Raw genomic sequence first — 7,940 nt, forward strand, 5'->3', positions numbered from 1 at the left:
CTTGCGCGAAAAACCCAAGTGAAAGTAAAGAGTTTTCCGCATTGTTTTCAAATTTTGAGAAAACTTAATTTTTGAGTTGTTTGTGGTTATCTCACACTGTTCAAAATATTGTCCTAAATTCCTGATCATATTTTTGATGAAATGGTGAAATAATTATGTTGCTACCATTAATACAAGTCGAGATATTCACGATTAAGTTCTGCCCATTCTTCCATATGGCTAATTTTGAAAAGGCACCCCATAGTAAAGTAAGTCGTATTCACGACAAAAAAAATTTCGATTGTAGAATTTCATGTTCATGTTTTTTCCCCTATGGTGCGTTTTCAAGATCGGAAATTTTCAAACCTTAACCGCCGGGCAGCACCCCTTACGCATGTCCGATTTAGCTCAAATTGTGCATGAGGACATTTTTCGAGGTGCTTAAACTTTTTAACACTAGCGCTTTACGATATTAGAGGTGATCCCAAAATACTGGCACCCTTATATATGTAAGAGCGGTAAAAATAATCGTGTTTTGTCGGTTACGTCACATATACCATCATATATCTGGAACCAAAGTCAAAACCATTTGATCTTCGAACTTGATCAATAGCCCGACAGTAGCTTTCAAACCAGCCCAAGTTTGTTAAAATCTGATCAGCCATCTCTGAGAAAATTGAGTGCGTAAAAATACAACGCTTTTTGTCGGTTACGTCACTAATACAATTATATCTCCGGAACCAAAAGTCTTCGAACTTGATCACTGGCCCGACAGTAGCTTTCAAACGAGCCCAAGTTTGTTAAAATCGGTTACATGAAATTTTTGAAATCGAAAAAAACTTTTTGATGCCAAAAGTGTTAGAATTGCATGAAACGTCGAGATTTAGTGTAATCCCAAAAAAATTTTTTTTTTTAAAATCAACTTTTTGGGACTTAGAAAAAATATCAAAGTTTTTCTAAGTCTCTGAAAGTCAATTTGTTCGAAAAAAGTTTATTTTGTAAATAACACTAAATCTCGACGTTTCATGCAATTTTAGGATTTTTGGCAGAAATGCTTAGCAGATCATCAGACTCGACCTTCTCCGATTTGGATGAAACTTTGCACATGACTTCAGTAAGGTAAACCATAAGTTTTTGAATCGATGGAGAGGTCAATCCGACTCACGACTGATTTTTAAAAAGGACGTATGTATTTTTGCATTTCACAAAAATAGCCTTTTTCAAATCGTTGTAACTCGGAAACCGTTAATTGTACAAAAATGGCGTTCAGGAAGAAGTTATAGGGAATCGATTGGGCACTCAAAAAAAATATACAGTGTTCATGTCACACAGTCAGCATCATTTTTCCAAACTAGTGCTTGACATTTGCGTTGACTATTTGTATGAGAAGAGTGATGCTAATCTAAAAAAACCCTTCTTAATCCACCTAGTGGTGTGATAATGCCTTTCTCTTCTTTCATAACAGTCTCATGAAAATATGTTTCATACTTTTATTAAATAATTTTGGATACTAATTTTGACACCAATTGATTCAGATTGATTCGAGTAGTTCACAAAAGCATGCTTCAGTGTTTATGTCACACAGTCAGCATCATTTTTCCAAACTAGTGCTTGACATTTGCGTTGCCTATTTGTATGAGAACAGTGATGCTAATCTAAAAAACCCTTCTTAATCCACCTAGTGGTGTGATAATGCCTTTCTCTTCTTTCATAACAGTGTCATGAAAATATGTTTCATACTTTTATTAAATGAATTTGGATACTAATTTTGACACCAATTGATTCAGATTGATTCGAGTAGTTCACAAAAGCATGCTTCAGTGTTTATGTCACACAGTCAGCATCATTTTTCCAAACTAGTGCTTGACATTTGCGTTGCCTATTTGTATAAGAACAGTGATGCTAATCTAAAAAAAGCCTTCTTAGTCCACTTAGTGGGATTTTCATATATCTTGAAAAATCACCATAGGGGGGAGTACATGAAATTTTCGAAATCGAAAAAAAATTTTTGATGCCAAACGGCTTAGAATTGCATGAAACGTCGAGATTTAGTGTCATCTCAAAAAAAAATTTTTTTGAAAAAATCGACTTTTTGGGACTTAATTAAAATATGAAAATTTTTCTAAGTCCCAGAAAGTTGATTTTTTCAAAAAAATTTTTTTTTGAGATGACACTAAATTTCGATGTTTTATGCAGTTTTAAGAGTTTTGGCATCAAAAAAAATTTTCGATTTTGGAAATTTCATGTACTCCCCCCTATGGTGCTTTTTCAAGATCGAAAATTGTCAAACCTTTACCACCGGGCAGCACCCCTTACGCATGTCCGATTTAGGTCAAATTTTGCATGAAGGCTTTTTTCGAGGTGCTTAAACTTTTGAGCACTAGAACTTAACGAAAATAGAGGTGATCCTAAAATTTTGGCACCCATATATATATAAGAGCGGTAAAAATCAATGTGTTTTGTCGGTTACGTCACTCATACCATCATATATCTGGAACAAAAAGTCACAACCATTTGATCTTCGAACTTGATCAATGGCCCGACAGTAGCTTTCAAACGAGCCCAAGTTTGTTAAAATCGGTTCAGTTATCTCTGAGAAAATTGAGCGCGTTCAAATACAACGCTTTTTGTCGGTTACGTCACTTATACAATCATATCTCCGGAACCAAAAGTCACAGCCATTTGATCTTCGAACTTGATCAATGGCCCGATAGTACCTTTCAAACGAGCCCAAGTTTGTTAAAATCGGTTCAGCCATCTCTGAGAAAATTGAGCGCGTTCAAATTCAACGCCTTTTGTCGGTTACGTCACTTATACAATCATATCTCCGAAACCAAAAGTCACAGCCATTTGATCTTCGAACTTGATCAATGGCCCGACAGTAGCTTTCAAACGAGCCCAAGTTTGTTCAAATCGGTTCAGCCATCTCTGAGAAAATTGAGCGCGTTCAAATATCTTCTAAAAGTGCACACACATACATACACACACACACACACACACATACACACAGACATTTTCCGATCTCGTCGAACTGAGTCGAATGGTATATAACACTATGGGTCTCCGAGGCTCCGTTCGAAAGTCGGTTTTTCCAGCAATTCTAATACCTTTCTATAGAGAAAGGCAAAACCCTTCTTAGTCCACTTAGTGGAATTTTCATATATCTTGAAAAATCACCATAGGGGGGAGTACATGAAATTTTCGAAATCGAAAAAAAATTTTTGATGCCAAAAGGCTTAGAATTGCATGAAACGTCGAGATTTAGTGTCATCTCGAAAAAAAATTTTTTTGAAAAAGTCGACTTTTTGGGACTTAGAAAAAATATGAAAATTTTTCTAAGTCCCAGAAAGTTGATTTTTTCAAAAAAAATTTTTTTCGGGATAACACTAAATTTCGATGTTTTATGCAGTTTTAAGAGTTTTGGCATCAAAAAAAATTTTTTATTTTGGAAATTTCATGTACTCCCCCCTATGGTGCTTTTTCAAGATCGATAATTGTCAAACCTTTACCACCGGGCAGCACCCCTTAAGCATGTCCAATTTAGGTCAAATTTTGCATGAAGGCTTTTTTCGAGGTGCTTAAACTTTTGAGCACTAGAACTTTACGAAAATAGAGTTGATCCCAAAATTTTGGCACCCTTATATATACAAGAGCGGTAAAAATCAACGTGTTTTGTCGGTTACGTCACTTATACAATCATATTTCTGGAACCAAAAGTCACAACCATTTGATCTTCGAACTTGATCAATGGCACGACAGTAGCTTTCAAACGAGCCCAAGTTTGTTGAAATCGGATCAGCCATCTCTGAGAAAATTGAGCGCGTTCAAATACAACGCTTTTTGTCGGTTACGTCACTTATAGAATCATATCTCCGGAACCAAAAATCACAGCCATTTGATCTTCGAACTTGATCAATGGCCCGACAGTAGCTTTCAAACGAGCCCAAGTTTGTTCAAATCGGTTCAGCCATCTCTGAGAAAATTGAGCGCGTTCAAATACAACGCTTTTTGTCGGTTACGTCACTTATAGAATCATATCTCCGGAACCAAAAATCACAGCCATTTAATCTTCGAACTTGATCAATGGCCCGACAGTAGCTTTCAAACGAGCCCAAGTTTGTTCAAATCGGTTCAGCCACCTCTGAGAAAATTGAGCGCGTTCAAATATCTTCGAAAAGTGCACACACATACACACACACACACACACACACATACACACACACACACACATACACACACACACACACACACACAGACATTTTCCGATCTCGACGAACTGAGTCGAATGGTATATAACACTATGGGTCTCCGAGGCTCCGTTCGAAAGTCGGTTTTTCCAGCAATTCTAATACCTTTCTATAGAGAAAGGCAAAAAGCCTTCTTAGTCCACTTAGTGGGATTTTCATATATCTTGAAAAATCACCATAGGGGGGAGTACATGAAATTTTCGAAATCGAAAAAAAATTTTTGATGCCAAACGGCTTAGAATTGCATGAAACGTCGAGATTTAGTGTCATCTCAAAAAAAATTTTTTTGAAAAAATCGACTTTTTGGGACTTAGAAAAAATATGAAAATTTTTCTAAGTCCCAGAAAGTTGATTTTTTCAAAAAAAATTTTTTTTGAGATGACACTAAATTTCGATGTTTTATGCAGTTTTAAGAGTTTTGGCATCAAAAAAAATTTTCGATTTTGGAAATTTCATGTACTCCCCCCTATGGTGCTTTTTCAAGATCGAAAATTGTCAAACCTTTACCACCGGGCAGCACCCCTTACGCATGTCCGATTTAGGTCAAATTTTGCATGAAGGCTTTTTTCGAGGTGCTTAAACTTTTGAGCACTAGAACTTAACGAAAATAGAGGTGATCCTAAAATTTTGGCACCCATATATATATAAGAGCGGTAAAAATCAATGTGTTTTGTCGGTTACGTCACTTATACCATCATATATCTGGAACAAAAAGTCACAACCATTTGATCTTCGAACTTGATCAATGGCCCGACAGTAGCTTTCAAACGAGCCCAAGTTTGTTAAAATCGGTTCAGTTATCTCTGAGAAAATTGAGCGCGTTCAAATACAACGCTTTTTGTCGGTTACGTCACTTATACAATCATATCTCCGGAACCAAAAGTCACAGCCATTTGATCTTCGAACTTGATCAATGGCCCGATAGTACCTTTCAAACGAGCCCAAGTTTGTTAAAATCGGTTCAGCCATCTCTGAGAAAATTGAGCGCGTTCAAATTCAACGCCTTTTGTCGGTTACGTCACTTATACAATCATATCTCCGAAACCAAAAGTCACAGCCATTTGATCTTCGAACTTGATCAATGGCCCGACAGTAGCTTTCAAACGAGCCCAAGTTTGTTCAAATCGGTTCAGCCATCTCTGAGAAAATTGAGCGCGTTCAAATATCTTCTAAAAGTGCACACACATACATACACACACACACACACACACACACACACACACACACACACACACACACACACACACACACACACACACACATACACACAGACATTTTCCGATCTCGTCGAACTGAGTCGAATGGTATATAACACTATGGGTCTCCGAGGCTCCGTTCGAAAGTCGGTTTTTCCAGCAATTCTAATACCTTTCTATAGAGAAAGGCAAAACCCTTCTTAATCCACCTAGTGGTGTGATAATGCCTTTCTCTTCTTTCATAACAGTCTCATGAAAATATGTTTCATACTTTTATTAAATAATTTTGGATACTAATTTTGACACCAATTGATTCAGATTGATTCGAGTAGTTCACAAAAGCATGCTTCCGTGTTTATGTCACACAGTCAGCATCATTTTTCCAAATTAGTGCTTGACAATTGCGTTGCCTATTTGTAATCAGTGATGCTAATCTAAAACGATCTCGACGAACTGAGTCGAATGGTATATAACACTATGGGTCTCCGAGGCTCCGTTCGAAAGTCGGTTTTTCCAGCAATTCTAATACCTTTCTATAGAGAAAGGCAAAACCCTTCTTAGTTCACTTAGTGGAATTTTCATATATCTCGAAAAATCACCATAGGGGGGAGTACATGAAATTTTCGAAATCGAAAAAAAATTTTTGATGCCAAAAGGCTTAGAATTGCATGAAACGTCGAGATTTAGTGTCATCTCGAAAAAAATTTTTTTTGAAAAAATCGACTTTTTGGGAAGATATGAAAATTTTTCTAAGTCCCAGAAAGTTGATTTTTTCAAAAAAAAATTTTTTCGGGATAACACTAAATTTCGATGTTTCATGCAGTTTTAAGAGTTTCGGCATCAAAAAAAAATTCGATTTTGGACATTTCATGTACTCCCCCCTATGGTGCTTTTTCAAGATCGAAAATTGTCAAACCTTTACCACCGGGCAGCACCCCTTACGCATGTCCGATTTAGGTCAAATTTTGCATGAAGGCTTTTTTCGAGGTGCTTAAACTTTTGAGCACTAGAACTTAACGAAAATAGAGGTGATCCTAAAATTTTGGCACCCATATATATATAAGAGCGGTAAAAATCAATGTGTTTTGTCGGTTACGTCACTTATACCATCATATATCTGGAACAAAAAGTCACAACCATTTGATCTTCGAACTTGATCAATGGCCCGACAGTAGCTTTCAAACGAGCCCAAGTTTGTTAAAATCGGTTCAGCCATCTCTGAGAAAATTGAGCGCGTTCAGATTCAACGCCTTTTGTCGGTTACGTCACTTATACAATCATATCTCCGAAACCAAAAGTCACAGCCATTTGATCTTCGAACTTGATCGTACAGTAGCTTTCAAACGAGCCCAAGTTTGTTAAAATCGGTTCAGCCATCTCTGAGAAAATTGAGCGCGTTCAAATATCTTCTAAAAGTGCACACACATACATACACACACACACACATACACACAGACATTTTCCGATCTCGTCGAACTGAGTCGAATGGTATATAACACTATGGGTCTCCGAGGCTCCGTTCGAAAGTCGGTTTTTCCAGCAATTCTAATACCTTTCTATAGAGAAAGGCAAAAAGCCTTCTTAGTCCACTTAGTGAAATTTTCATATATCTTGAAAAATCACCATAGGGGGGAGTACATGAAATTTTCGAAATCGAAAAAAAATTTTTGATGCCAAAAGGCTTAGAATTGCATGAAACGTCGAGATTTAGTGTCATCTCGAAAAAAAATTTTTTTGAAAAAATCGACTTTTTGGGACTTTGAGTTGATTTTTTCAAAAAAAAATTTTTTTGAGATGACACTAAATTTCGATGTTTTATGCAATTTTAAGAGTTTTGGCATCAAAAAAAATTTTCGATTTTGGAAATTTCATGTGATTTTGGAAATTTCATGTACTCCCTATGGTGCTTTTTCAAGATCGAAAATTGCCAAACCTTTACCACCGGGCAGCACCCCTTAAGCATGTCCGATTTAGGTCAAATTTTGCATGAAGGTTTTTTTCGAGGTGCTTAAACTTTTGAAAACTAGAACTATACGAAAATAGAGTTGATCGCAAAATTTTGGCACCCTTATATATATAAGAGCGGTAAAAATCAACGTGTTTTGTCGGTTACGTCACTTATACCATCATATATCTAAAACCAAAAGTCACAACCATTTGATCTTCGAACTTGATCAACGGCCCGACAGTAGCTTTCAAACGAGCCCAAGTTTGTTAAAATCGGATCAGCCATCTCTGAGAAAATTGAGCGCGTTCAAATACAACGCTTTTTGTCGGTTACGTCACTTATACAATCATATCTCCGGAACCAAAAGTCACAGCCATTTGATCTTCGAACTTGATCAATGGCCCGCCAGTAGATTTCAAACGAGTCCAAGTTTGTTCAAATCGGTTCAGCCATCTCTGAGAAAATTGAGCGCGTTCAAATACAACGCTTTTTGTCGGTTACGTCACTTATACAATCATATCTCCGGAACCAAAAGTCACAGCCATTTTATCTTCGAACTTGATCAATGCC

The sequence above is a fragment of the Malaya genurostris genome, chromosome 3 (assembly GCF_030247185.1).
Source record: "Malaya genurostris strain Urasoe2022 chromosome 3, Malgen_1.1, whole genome shotgun sequence".
Classification (NCBI taxonomy): Eukaryota; Metazoa; Arthropoda; class Insecta; order Diptera; family Culicidae; genus Malaya; species Malaya genurostris.